The sequence below is a fragment of the Triticum aestivum genome, chromosome 5A (assembly GCF_018294505.1).
Source record: "Triticum aestivum cultivar Chinese Spring chromosome 5A, IWGSC CS RefSeq v2.1, whole genome shotgun sequence".
Taxonomy (NCBI): domain Eukaryota; kingdom Viridiplantae; phylum Streptophyta; class Magnoliopsida; order Poales; family Poaceae; genus Triticum; species Triticum aestivum.
The window spans coordinates 611,741,825-611,756,668 of NC_057806.1; positions in this window are offsets into that span (position 1 = coordinate 611,741,825).

Below are 14,844 nucleotides of genomic sequence, written 5' to 3' on the forward strand. Positions count from 1 at the left end.
GTTGAGCCAATGCCGAGCTGGCCCCTTGAGTTTTAAAGTGTTGGGGAACGTTGAAGAAAACAAAAAATTTCCTACGGTTTCACCAAGATCCATATATGAGTTCATCTAGCAACGAGTGATCGGATTGCATCTACATACCTTTGTAGATCACGTGCGGAAGCGTTCAAAGAACGGGGATGAGGAAGTCGTACTCGACGTGATCCAAATCACCGGAGATCCTAGCGCCGAACGGACGGCACCTCCGCGTTCAACACACGTACGGTCAGTGTGACATCTCCTCCTTCTTGATCCAGCAAGGGGGAAGGAGAGGTTGATGAAGATCCAATAGCACGACGGCGTGGTGGTGTATGCAGGGGTCACCGCAGCAGGGCTTCACCATTCTACTACGAGAGGGAGAGGTGTATCAGGGGAGAGGAAGGCACCAAGACTCCAGGGTACGGCTGCCCCTCCCTCCCCCCTATATATAGGCCCCCTAGGGGGTGCGCCGGCCCTAGGAGATGGGATCTCCTAGGGGGCGGCGGCCAAGGGGTGGAGTGCCCCCCAAGCCAGGCGGGGCGCCCCCCACCCTAGGGTTCCCAACCCTAGGCGCATGGGGTGGGCCAAGGGGGGCGCACCAGCCCACTATGGGCTGGTTCCCCTCCCCACTTTAGCCCATGGGGCCCTCCGGGATGGGTGGCCCCACCCGGTGGACCCCCGGGACCCTTCCGGTGGTCCCGGTACAATACCGGTGACCCCGAAATTCTCCCGATGGCCGAAACTGCACTTCCTATATATAATTCTTCACCTCCGGACCATTCCGGAACTCCTCGTGACGTCCGGGATCTCATCCGGGACTCCGAAAAACTTTCGGGTTACTGCATATTCATATCTCTACAACCCTAGCGTCACCGAACCTTAAGTGTGTAGACCCTACGGGTTCGGGAGACATGTAGACATGACCGAGACGACTCTCCGGTCAATAACCAACAGTGGGATCTGGATACCCATGTTGGCTCCCACATGCTCCTCGATGATCTCATCGGATGAACCACGATGTCGAGGATTCAAGCAACCCTGTATACAATTCCCTTTGTCAATCGGTACGTTACTTGCCCGAGATTCGATCGTCGGTATCCCAATACCTCATTCAATCTCGTTACCGGCAAGTCACTTTACTCGTACCGTAATGCATGATCCCGTGACCAGACACTTGGTCACTTTGAGCTCATTATGATGATGCATTACCGAGTGGGCCCAGAGATACCTCTCCGTCATACGGAGTGACAAATCCCAGTCTTGATCCGTGTCAACCCAACAGACACTTTCGGAGATACCCGTAGTATACCTTTATAGTCACCCAGTTACGTTGTGACGTTTGGTACACCCAAAGCACTCCTACGGTATCCGGGAGTTACACGATCTCATGGTCTAAGGAAAAGATACTTGACACTGGAAAAACTCTAGCAAACGAACTATACGATCTTGTGCTATGTTTAGGATTGGGTCTTGTCCATCACATCATTCTCCTAATGATGTGATCTCGTTATCAATGACATCCAATGTCCATGGTCAGGAAACCATGACTATCTGTTGATCAACGAGCTAGTCAACTAGAGGCTTACTAGGGACATGTTGGTGTCTATGTATTCACACATGTATTACGATTTCCGGATAACACAATTATAGCATGAATAAAAGACAATTATCATGAACAAGGAAATATAATAATAATCCTTTTATTATTGCCTCTTGGGCATATTTCCAACAGTCTCCCACTTGCACTAGAGTCAATAATCTAGTTACATTGTGATGAATCGGACACCCATGGAATTCTGGTGTTGATCATGTTTTGCTCTAGGGAGAGGTTTAGTCAACGGATCTGCTACATTCAGGTCCGTATGTACTTCACAAATATCTATGTCTCCATCTTGAACATTTTCATGAATGGAGTTGAAGCGACGCTTGATGTGCCTGGTCTTGTTGTGAAACCTGGGCTCCTTGGCAAGTGTAATAGCTCCAATGTTGTCACAGAAGAGTTTGATCGGCCCCGACGCATTGGGTATGACTCCTAGGTTGGTGATGAACTCCTTCACCCAAATCGCTTCATGCGCTGCCTCCGAGGCTGCCATGTACTCTGCTTCACATGTATATCCCGCCACGACGCTCTGCTTGCAAGTGCACCAGCTTACTGCCCCACCATTCAAAATATACACGTATCCAGTTTGTGACTTAGAGTCATCCACATCTGTGTCAAAGCTAGCGTCGAGTAACCCTTTACGACGAGCTCTTCATCACCTCCATAAACAAGAAACATTTCGTTAGTCCTTTTCAGGTACTTCAGGATATTCTTGACCGCTGTCCAGTGTTCCTTGCCGGGATTACTTTGGTACCTACCTACCAAACTTACGGCAAGGTTTACATCAGGTCTGGTACACAGCATGGCATACATAATAGAACCTATGGCTGAGGCATAGGGGATGACACTCATCTCTTCTATATCTTCTGCCGTGGTCGGACATTGAGCTGAGCTCAATTTCACACCTTGCAACACAGGCAAGAACCCCTTCTTAGACTGATCCATATTGAACTTCTTCAATATCTTATCAAGGTATGTGCTTTGCGAAAGACCTATGAGGCGTCTTGATCTATCTCTATAGATCTTGATGCCTAATATATAATCAGCTTCTCCAAGGTCCTTCATTGAAAAACTCTTATTCAAGTAGGCCTTAATGCTGTCCAAAAGCTCTATATCATTTCCCATCAAAAGTATGTCATCTACATATAATATGAGAAATGCTACAGAGCTCCCACTCACTTTCTTGTAAACGCAGGCTTCTCCATAAGTCTGCATAAACCCAAACGCTTTGATCATCTCATCAAAGCGAATGTTCCAACTCCGAGATGCTTGCACCAGCCCATAAATCGAGCGTTGGAGCTTGCACACCTTGTCAGCATTCTTAGGAAGCCATTAAGGAATGCTGTTTTGACGTCCATTTGCCATATCTCATAATCATAGAATGCGGCAATTGCTAACATGATTCGAACGGACTTCAGCTTCGCTGCCGGTGAGAAAGTCTCATCGTAGTCAACCCCTTGAACTTGTCAATAACCCTTAGCGACAAGCCAAGATTTATAGATGGTCACATTACCATCCGCGTCTGTCTTCTTCTTAAAGATCCATTTATTTTCTATGGATCGCCGCTCAACGGGCAAGTCAGTCAAAGTCCATACTTCGTTTTCATACATGGATCCTATCTCGGATTTCATGGCTTCCAGCCATTTGTCGGAATCTGGGCCCGCCATCGGTTCTTCATAGTTCGAAGGTTCACCGTTGTCTAACAACATGATTTCCAAGACAGGGTTGCCGTACCACTCTGGTACGGAACGTGTCCTTGTGGACCTACGAAGTTCAGTAGCAACTTGATCTGAAGTTTCATGATCATCATCATTAACTTCCTCTCTAGTCGGTGCAGGCACCTCAGGAACATTTTCTTGAGTTGCGCCATTTTCCGGTTCAAGAGGTAATACTTCATCAAGTTCTACTTTCCTCCCACTTACTTCTTTCAAGAGAAACTCCTTCTCTAGAAAGGATCCATTCTTGGCAACAAAGATCTTGCCTTCGGATCTGAGGTAGAAGGTATACCCAATAGTTTCTTTAGGGTATCCTATGAAGACGCATTTTTCCGACTTGGGTTCGAGCTTTTCAGGTTGAAGTTTCTTGACATAAGCATCGCATCCCCAAACTTTTAGAAACGACAGCTTAGGTTTCTTCCCAAACCATAATTCATACGGTGTCGTCTCAATGGATTTCGATGGAGCGCTATTTAAAGTGAATGCGGCAGTCTCTAAAGCATAGCCCCAAAATGATAGTGGTAAATTGGTAAGAGACATCATAGATCGCACCATATCTAATAGAGTACGATTACGACGTTCGGACACACCATTACGCTAAGGTGTTCCAGGCGGCATGAGTTGTGAAACTATTCCACCTTTTCTTAAGTGTGTGCCAAATTCGTGACTCAAGTATTCTCCTCCACGATCTGATCGCAAGAACTTGATTTTCCTGTCACGTTGATTCTCAACCTCACTCTGAAATTCCTTGAACTTTTCAAAGGTCTCAGACTTGTGTTTCATTAAATAGACATACCCATATCTACTCAAGTCATCAGTGAGGGTGAGAACATAACGATAACCACTGCGAGCCTCAACACTCATTGGACCGCATACATCAGTATGTATGATTTCCAATAAGTTGGTTGCTCGCTCCATTGTTCCTGAGAACGGAGTCTTGGTCATTTTACCCATGAGGCATGGTTCACACGTGTCAAATGATTCATAATCAAGAGACTCTAAAAGTCCATCTGCATGGAGCTTCTTCATGCGTTTGACACCTATGTGACCAAGGCGGCAGTGCCACAAGTATGTGGGACTATCATTATCAACCTTACATCTTTTGGTACTCACACTATGGATATGTGTAGCATTACGCTCGAGATTCATTAAGAATAAACCATTCACCATCGGAGCATGACCATAAAACATATCTCTCATATAAATAGAACAACCATTATTCTCGGATTTAAATGAGTAGCCATCTCGTATTAAACGAGATCCTGATACAATGTTCATGCTCAAACTTGGCACTAAATAACAATTATTGAGGTTCAAAACTAATCCCGTAGGTAAATGTAGAGGTAGCGTGCCGACGGCGTTCACATCGACCTTGGAACCATTCCTGACGCGCATCGTCACCTCGTCCTTCGCCAGTCTCCGCTTATTCCGCAGCTCCTGCTTTGAGTTACAAATGTGAGCAACTGCACCGGTATCAAATACCCAGGAGCTACTACGAGTACTGGTAAGGTACACATCAATTACATGTATATCACATATACCTTTCGTTTTGCCGGCCTTCTTGTCCGCTAAGTATTTGGGGCAGTTCCGCTTCCAATGACCACTTTCCTTGCAATAAAAGCACTCAGTCTCGGGCTTGGGTCCATTCTTTGGCTTCTTCCCGGTAGCTTGCTTGCCGGGCGCGGAAACTCCCTTGCCGTCCTTCTTGAAGTTCTTCTTACCCTTGCCCTTCTTGAACTTAGTGGTTTTATTCACCATCAACACTTGATGTTCCTTTTTGACTTCTACCTCTGCTGATTTCAGCATTGCAAATACTTCAGGAATGGTCTTTTCCATCCCCTGCATATTGAAGTTCATCACAAAGCTCTTGTAGCTCGGTGGAAGCGACTGAAGGATTCTGTCAATGACCGCGCCATCCGGGAGATTAACTCCCAGCTAAGTCAAGCGGTTATGTAACCCAGACATATTGAGTATGTGCTCACTGACAGAACTATTTTACTCCATCTTACAGCTGAAGAACTTGTCGGAGACTTCATATCTCTCGACCCGGGCATGAGCTTGAAAAACCATTTTCAGCTCTTTGAACATCTCATATGCTCTATGTCTCTCAAAACGCTTTTGGAGCCCCGGTTCTAAGCTGTAAAGCATGCCGCACTGAACGAGGGAGTAATCATCGGTACGTGTCTGCCAAGCGTTCATAACGTCTTGTTCTGCAGGGGAATAGGTGCTTCACCTAGCGATGCTTGCAGGACATAATCTTTCTTGGCAGCTATGAGGATGATCCTCAGGTTCCAGACCCAGTCCGTATAGTTGCTGCCATCGTCTTTCAACTTGGTTTTCTCTAGGAACACGTTGAAGTTGAGGACAACGTTGGCCATTTGATCTACAATACATGTTGTAAAGATTTTAGACTAAGTTCATCTAAATCAAATTATTCAATGAACTCCCACTCAGATAGACATCCCTCCAGTCATCTAAGTATAACATGATCCGAGTTAACTAGGCCGTGTCCGATCATCACGTGAGACAGACTAGCCAACATCGGTGAACATCTTCATGTTGATCGTATCTTCTATACGACTCATGCTCGACCTTTCGGTCTTCTGTGTTCCGAGGCCATGTCTGTACATGCTAGGCTCGTCAAGTCAACCTAAGTGTTTGCATGTGTAAATCTGTCTTACACCTGTTGTATGTGAACGTTGGAATCTATCACACCCGATCATCACGTGGTGCTTCGAAACAACAAACTGTCGCAACGGTGCACAGTTAGGGGGAACACTTTCTTGAAATTATTATGAGGGATCATCTTATTTACTACCGTCATTCTAAGTAAACAAGATGCAAAAACATGATAAACATCACATGCAATCAAATAATAATAGTGACATGATATGGCCAATATCACATAGCTCCTTTGATCTCCATCTTGGGGCTCCATGATCATCTTGTCACCGGCATGACACCATGATCTCCATCATCATGATCTCCATCATCGTGATCTCCAACTATTACTTCTACTACTATGGCTAACACGTTTAGCAATAAAGTAAAGTAATTTACATGGCGTTTCTCAATGAAACGCAGGTCATACAAAAAAATAAAGACAACTCCTATGGCTCCTGTCGGTTGTCATACTCATCGACATGCAAGTCATGATTCCTATTACAATAGCATGAACATCTCATACATCACATATATATCATTCATCATTCATCACAACTTTGGCCATATCACATCACAAAACACTTGCTGCAAAAACAAGTTAGACGTCCTCTAATTGTTGTTGCAAGTTTTACGTGGCTGCAATAGGGTTCTAGCAAGAATGTTTTCTTACCTACGTGAAAGCCACAACATGATTTGTCAACTTCTATTTACCCTTCATAAGGACCCTTTTCATCGAATCCGCTCCAACTAAAGTGGGAGAGACAGACACCCGCCAGCCACCTTATGCAACTAGTGCATGTCAGTCGGTGGAACCGGTCTCACGTAAGCGTACGTGTAAGGTTGGTCCGGGCTGCTTCATCCCACAATACCGCTGAAGCAAAATAAGACTAGTAGCGGCAAGAAAGTTGACAACATCTACGCCCACAACAAATTGTGTTCTACCTGTGCAAAGAGAACTACGCATAAACCTAGCTCATGATGCCACTGTTGGGGAACATTGCAGAAAACAAAATTTTTCCTACGGTTTCACCAAGATCCATCTATGAGTTCATCTAGCAATGAGTGATCAAATTGCATCTACATACCTTTGTAGATCACGCGCGGAAGCATTCAAAGAACGGGGATGAGGAAGTCGTACTCGACGTGATCCAAATCACCGGAGATCCTAGCGCCGAACGGACGGCACCTCCGCGTTCAACACACGTACGGTCAGTGTGACGTCTCCTTCTTCTTGATCTAGCAAGGGGGAAGGAGAGGTTGATGAAGATCCAGCAGCACGACGGCGTGGTGGTGGATGCAAGGGTCACCGCAGCAGGGCTTCGCCGTTCTACTACGAGAGGGAGAGGTGTATCAGGGGAGAGGGAGGCGCCAAGATTTCAGGGCGCGGCTGCCCCTCCCTCCCCCCTATATATAGGCCCCCTAGGGGGTGCGCCGGCCCTAGGAGATGGGATCTCCTAGGGGGGCGGCGGCCAAGGGGTGGAGTGCCCCCCAAGGCAGGTGGGGCGCCCCCCCACCCTAGGGTTCCCAACCCTAGGCGCATGGGGTGGGACACGGGGGGCGCACCATCCCACTATGGGCTGGTTCCCCTCCCCACTTTAGCCCATGGGGCCCTCCGGGATGGGTGGCCCCACCCGGTGGACCCCCGGGACCCTTCCGGTGGTCCCGGTACAATATCGGTGACCCCAAAATTCTCCCGATGGCCGAAACTGCACTTCCTATATATAATTATTCACCTCCGGACCATTCCGGAACTCCTCGTGACGTCCGGGATCTCATCCAGGACTCCGAAAAACTTTTGGGTTATTGCATATTCATATCTCTACAACTCTAGCGTCACCGAACCTTAAGTGTGTAGACCCTACGGGTTCGGGAGACATGTAGACATGACCGAGACGATTCTCCGGTCAATAACCAACAGCGGGATCTGGATACCCATGTTGGCTCCCACATGCTCCTCGATGATCTCATCGGATGAACCACGATGTCGAGGATTCAAGCAACCCCGTATACAATTCCCTTTGTCAATCGGTACGTTACTTGCCCGAGATTCGATTGTCGGTATCCCAATACCTTGTTCAATCTCGTTACCGGCAAGTCACTTTACTCGTACCGTAATGCATGATCCCGTGACTAGACACTTGGTCACTTTGAGATCATTATGATGATGCATTACCGAGTGGGCCCAGAGATACCTCTCCGTCATACGGAGTGACAAATCCCAGTCTTGATCCGTGTCAACCCAACAGACACTTTCGGAGATACCCGTAGTATACCTTTATAGTCACCCAATTACGTTGTGACGTTTGGTACACCCAAAGCACTCCTACTGTATCCGGGAGTTACACGATCTCATGGTCTAAGGAAAAGATACTTGACATTGGAAAAACTCTAGCAAACAAACTATACGATCTTGTGCTATGTTTAGGATTGGGTCTTGTCCATCACATCATTCTCCTAATGATGTGATCTCGTTATCAATGACATCCAATGTCCATAGTCAGGAAACCATGACTATCTGTTGATCAACGAGCTAGTTTACTAGAGGCTTACTAGGGACATGTTGGTGTCTATGTATTCACACATGTATTACGATTTCCGGATAACACAATTATAGCATGAATAAAAGACAATTATCATGGACAAGGAAATATAATAATAATCCTTTTATTATTGACTCTAGGGCATATTTCCAACATAAAGGGGGGTATTTGATGGCGTGGAAGTCATCTCCGTGAGCCATATGAATGTGGAGAATAAAGTCTTCGATCCACACCGCGGGGTCCGTGGTTCCATCGTATGATTCTATATTCACGGGATTGAACCCTTCTGGGAATTCATGATCCATGACCTCATCAGTGAAGCAATGAGGGTGTGCGGCGCCTCTATATCGGGCCGTATTGCGACGTAGCTCTAATGGAGTCCGTCTGCGGTTTTCAGCCCGCGCATGACTAAGTTTGTCATGTCCGAATAGGTGGCCGTCGTCGCGTGTTGAGGCACGTCCTCGTGATCCGTAGATTGATCTGGTATGTCCTTCTTTATTGTTCAGGTTTTGCCAAAGGTCATATGTATGGCCGTGGGCTAATTTACCTTTACCTGTGCGATGGGGCGGGGCGGCTGGTGTTTGGCTTGAGTTGCCGCTTTGTCCCGTCCACGTGATGGTCGGTCGGCTGCATTGCGCGATGGTGGTATGTGTTCCGGCGCCTCATCGTCGAACTAAGTTAGTAATTTGCGCTTCTGGTAGCTTTTGGCCAAGCGCTTGAGGCCGTATTCTTCGGCTGCTAGGACATCGGTCCATTTATCGTTGAGCAGATCTTGGTCAGCTTGAAGTTTCTGCTGCTTCTTTTTCAGGCTCCTTGCAATGGCTATTAACTGGCGCTTGAAGCCCTCCTGCTCAAGAGGTTCCTCAGGCACGATGAAATCCTCGGTGCCGAGGCTCGCCTCATCCTCGGAGAGTGGAAGATAATTACTGTCCTCTGAGTCCTCATGCGTGGCCTGTCTACCAGGGCTGACCTACCCATTATCCCGTTCCCCCTGTTCGGAGGTTACCTTGACGGGGTCTTCATTATTTTCGGCATTGTTCGGAGTGTTATCTTATCCTGTGCCAGTGTTGCTATCTTTACTGCAGCATGACTTAGAGCGGCGCCGCTGACGCCGGCGTTTCGATTGTATCTCAGGAGGTTTATCCTCAACTGGGTCTTATTTGTCATCGCCGCTATTCTCCTTTGGTGCATCCACCATGTACACATCGTACGAGGAAGTGGGCGTCCAGCGTCCGGTGAACGGCGGGTCCTGGGCCTCTTCTTCTCTGACATCATCATCCATACCGTCGATGTCCTCGGAGCCGTAATCGAGCATGTCGGTTAAGTCTTCGACAGTGGCTATAAAGTGGGTGGAGGGTGGGGAGCGAAATTCCCTATCATTCGCTTCTAGTTCGAATCGGATATAGTTCAGTTGTGAATCCCCCACCAAGGACAGGTTCTTTAATGAGCTTAGCACATCGCCCAAGGGCGAGTGCTGGAAGATGTCTGCGGCGCTGAACTCGAAGATCGATAAACGATCAAGTTCAGCGTCCATGGACTCACATGGTTCGGAGCTTACACCCGAAGAAGAGTCCTGGGTTCCGGTGACAAGAATATTGTGTGAGATTAAGTCCATGTGCGGCTCCAACGCCTGGGAATCTACGGCCTGCGTGGTGGGGTTGAGCCTCCAATCCTTGGATGCCGCAGCGTGCTCTGGATCTAAGGCCAGAGTGGTCACAGGAGCTATCTCCTGGACGCGGTGTGACGACAGATTTAGGTCATGTTCGTTAAGGTGACCAGGAGCAGATGCTGCAGTCTCGAATCCGGCGAAGATCAAATCTCCACGAATGTCCGCAACGTAATTCGAGCTCCCAAATCTGACCTGATGGCCAGGGGCATAGCTATCAATCTGCTGCAGGTGGGCAAATGAGTTGGCCCGCAGTGCGAAGCCGCTGAACACGAAGATCTGTCTGGGGAGAAAGGTTTCTCCTTGGACAACGTCACTATCGATGATTGAAGGGGCCATCGAATCTTTCGTCGACGACATAGTGGAACTCTCAATGAAAGCACCAATGTCGGTGTCAAAACCGGCGGATCTCGGGTAGGGGGTCCCAAACTATGCGTCTAAGGTCGATGGTAACATGAGACAAGGGACACGATGTTTACCCAGGTTCGGGCCCTCTCTATGGAGGTAATACCCTACGTCCTGCTTGATTGATATTGATGAGTACGAGTATTACAAGAGTTGATCTACCTTGAGATCGTAATGGCTAAACCCTAGAAGTCTAGCCTGTATAACTATGATAATGAATCTCTCTCTCTCTCTCTCTCCGGACTAAGCCCTCTGGTTTATATAACACCAGGAGGATCTAGGGTTACATAAGGTCGGTTACAAAGAAAGGAATCTACATATTTGATCGCCAAGCTTGCCTTCCACGCTAAGGAGAGTCCCATCCGGACACGGGTGCAGCTGTCGGTATTCGTATCTTCACAGCCCATCAGTCCGGCCCATGGCTAATAGGCCGGATGATGTCTACTACATAACTTTCTTCTTGTAGACGTTGTTGGGCCTCCAAGTGTAGAGGTTTGTAGGACAGTAGCAAATTTCCCTCAAGTGGATGACCTAAGGTTTATCAATCCGTCGGAGGCGTAGGATGAAGATGGCCTCTCTCAAGCAACCCTGCAACCAAATAACAAAGAGTCTCTTGTGTCCCCAACACACCCAGTACAATGGTAAATTGTATAGGTGCACTAGTTCGGCGAAGAGATGGTGATACAAGTGGTATATGGATGGTAGATAAAGGTTTTTGTAATCTGAAAATATAAAAACAGCAAGGTAACTAATGATAAAAGTGAGCACAAACGGTATTGCAATGCTAGGAAATAAGGCCTAGGGTTCATACTTTAACTAGTGCAAGTTCTCTCAACAATAGTACATAATTGGATCACATAACTATCCCTCAACAAGCAACAAAGAGTCACTCCAAATTCACTAATAGAGGAGAACAAACAAAAGATTATGGTAGGGTATGAAACCACCTCAAAGTTATCCTTTCTGATCAATCTATTCAAGAGTCCGTAGTAAAATAACATGAAGCTATTCTTTCCGTTCAATCTATCCTAGAGTTCGTACTAGAATAACACCTTAAGACACAAATCAACCAAAACCCTAATGTCACCTAGATACTCCAATGTCACCTCAAGTATCATGATTATACGATATGCATCACACAATCTCAGATTTATCTATTCAACCAACCCAAAAAACTTCAAAGAGTGCCCCAAAGATTCTACCAGAGAGTCAAGACGAAAACGTGTGCCAACCCCTATGCATAGGTTCATGGGCGGAACCCGCAAGTCGATCACCAAAACATACATCAAGTGGATCAATAGAATACCCCATTGTCACCACGGGTATCCCACGCAAGACATACACCACAGGCTGGTCAGTGCGACTTGCTTGTCACTGCGCAGCTCGACGGAGCCCATGGAGCTCTGGATCACAACGGGGCTAGATTTGCTGGTAACATGATTTTTTTTCTTACACATACCTTCTTAAGAGGTGTTTGATGGCTGGCCAGTTTGCCGTACACTTTGGGAATTTCTACGAAGGGTTTGATTTGTGTGGATTGACTGAGCTGAATGCATGCCATATGATTAAGCCTTCCTCGCCAAATTATGTGTCTATAAGCATTCTCATGTTCATATGGTGGATTTAGATTGCTATTTCTTGAAGCAACGTGATTGTGAGGTGTTTTATGGCTGATTCTGATTGGCTGGCATGTTTTGGAGCACACTTTCATCTATAGCCTGATGTTGAACTGCTTCCATGAACAACCATCATGTTGCTATAACTCCTGTTGATATATACGTATAAGCCTGGGGCGGCGTGCATGTCGCGATGTCAGGAGCAGAGCTGAAAAGCGTTCCTACAATTTTCCTTCAGCTATATCTTCTATCAGTTCGGAACGGGATGTGATATTCGTATAAATCAGCCAAAGAGCTAATAGTTAGGCTTCTCGACTTTAGCCAACGTGAAGAAATGAGATGCTTGATATGGACAATGTGTTGCCGTAGTTCACCACTGAAAAAATGAAGAGCAAATTTGAGAACACTGACAAGTGCCACACATATGACCAAATCAAGAAGAATGAAGGAACGGTATAACCACATGATGGTATAATTCATCATGGAATTTCTTTCATATGCCCTATGTTGGAGAATGACTAGGAGCTATAGCTAGCTCGGGAAAGAAGTGAGTGCACCTCGTCTAACTCCACTGTATCATGATAATGGCTTCATTTTATTATTTGTTTTTGTTTAAAATATTTTTAAGCATAAACATATTACTTGATGTCATGGCCATAGAAGTGTAAAAACAGTGTAAGCATTAAAACCATGCATTAACACATGATCGTTTAAGGTAAATATTTAACACATGCAAATTGATTAAAAAATCTTAAACTATGTACAGTGGGCTATAATTTAGCAACTTCATTCTATTTTTTCATAGTGGATAATAATAATATGAGCAAAAAGAATATTACCATGTAGTAATTTGATTCTTTACTAAGGAAAACATTAATGACAGTGATAATATAGGTACTCCCTCCTTCCATCTATATAGGGCCTAATACATTTTTCGAGGCTAACTTTGACCAAATATTAGAGCAATAATATATGACATACAACTTACACAAAGCACACAGTTAAATTCGTGTGTGAAAGGAGCTTTCAATGATATAATTTTCACATTGTGCATGTCATGTACTATTAATCTTGTCAATAGTTAAAGGCGGTCTTAAAAAACGAATTAGGCCCTATATAGATGGAAGGAGGGAGTACCATAGTTTCGTAGGGGTTTTCAATCATACAAATATACAAATACTAAGCTGATGATTTTTTTCTTCAAAAAAAGAATAAGCTGATCATTTTTTGTAATTATCTCAATGTGATATTGTTAGCTAGCAAAACTATTACATAGAAAGGTTATAAAATTTTATGGTATGTGCCATTCATTATTACAAGATTTTTCTATCACAAAAATAAAAATATTGTATGATGATTGTTTGCGCATGTGCACTGCTCTATTTATAATTACCGGTAGGAAGTTATGTGGACAAACACTAGCTACTCATTTCCTACATAGTTTTATATACTCCGTAGCGAAGCCGGAACAATTAGTAGTGGATGTGCTTTGCACGTGTATTTATCCGTAAATTTGAATAAATGCTGTTTTTTCTCCCGTTGCAAGGCACGGGCATTTGTCCTAGTGTTCTTAAATCCTTAAAGACTCAATCCGATAAGATAACCTCAAAGGGAAAACTCAATCCATTACAAGAGAGTAGAGGGGGAGAAACATCATAAGATCCAACTATAATAGCAAAGCTCACGATACATCAAGATCGTACCACCTCAAGAACACGAGAGAGAGAGAGAGAGATCAAACACATAGCTACTGGTACATACCCTTAGCCCCGAGGGTGAACTACTCTCTCCTTGTCATGGAGAGCGCCGAGATGATGAATATGGCCACCGGAGAGGGATTCCCCCCTCCGGCAGGGTGCTGGAACGGGTCTAGATTGGTTTTCGATGGCTACGGAGGCTTCTGGCGGCGGAACTCCTGATCTATTCTGCTCCCCGAAGTTTTTAGGGTATATGGGTATATATAGGAGGAAGAAGTACGTCGGTGTATCTCCGGACTGTCCACGAGGCAGGGGGGCACTGGGTTAATAGGTTAGTCCCAAAAATAATATAAAAGTGCATAATAAAGCCCATAAACATCCAAAACAGATAATATAATAGCATGGAACAATAAAAAATTATAGATATGTTGGAGACGTATCAGCATCCCCAAGCTTAATTCCTGCTCGTCCTTGAGTAGGTAAATGATAAAAACAGAATTTTTGATGTGGAATGCTACCTAACATATTTCTCTAAGTAATTCTCTTCATTTTGGCATGAATGTTCAGATCCATAATATTCAAGACAAAAGTTTAATATTGACATAAAAATAATAACACTTCAAGCATACTAACTAAGCAATCATGTCTTCTCAAAATAACATGGCCAAAGAAAGTTCGTCCCTACAAAATCATATAGTTTGGTCATGCTCCATTTTTGTCACACAAGAATGCTCTCATCATGCACAACCCCGATGACAAGCCAAGCAATTGTTTCATACTTTAGTAATATCAAACTTTTTTCAACTTTCACGCAATACATGAGCGTGAGCCATGGATATAGCACCATGGGTGGAATAGAATATAATGAGGGGGTTATGTGGAGAAGACAAAAAGGAGAAAGTCTCACATCGACGCGGCTAACCAAT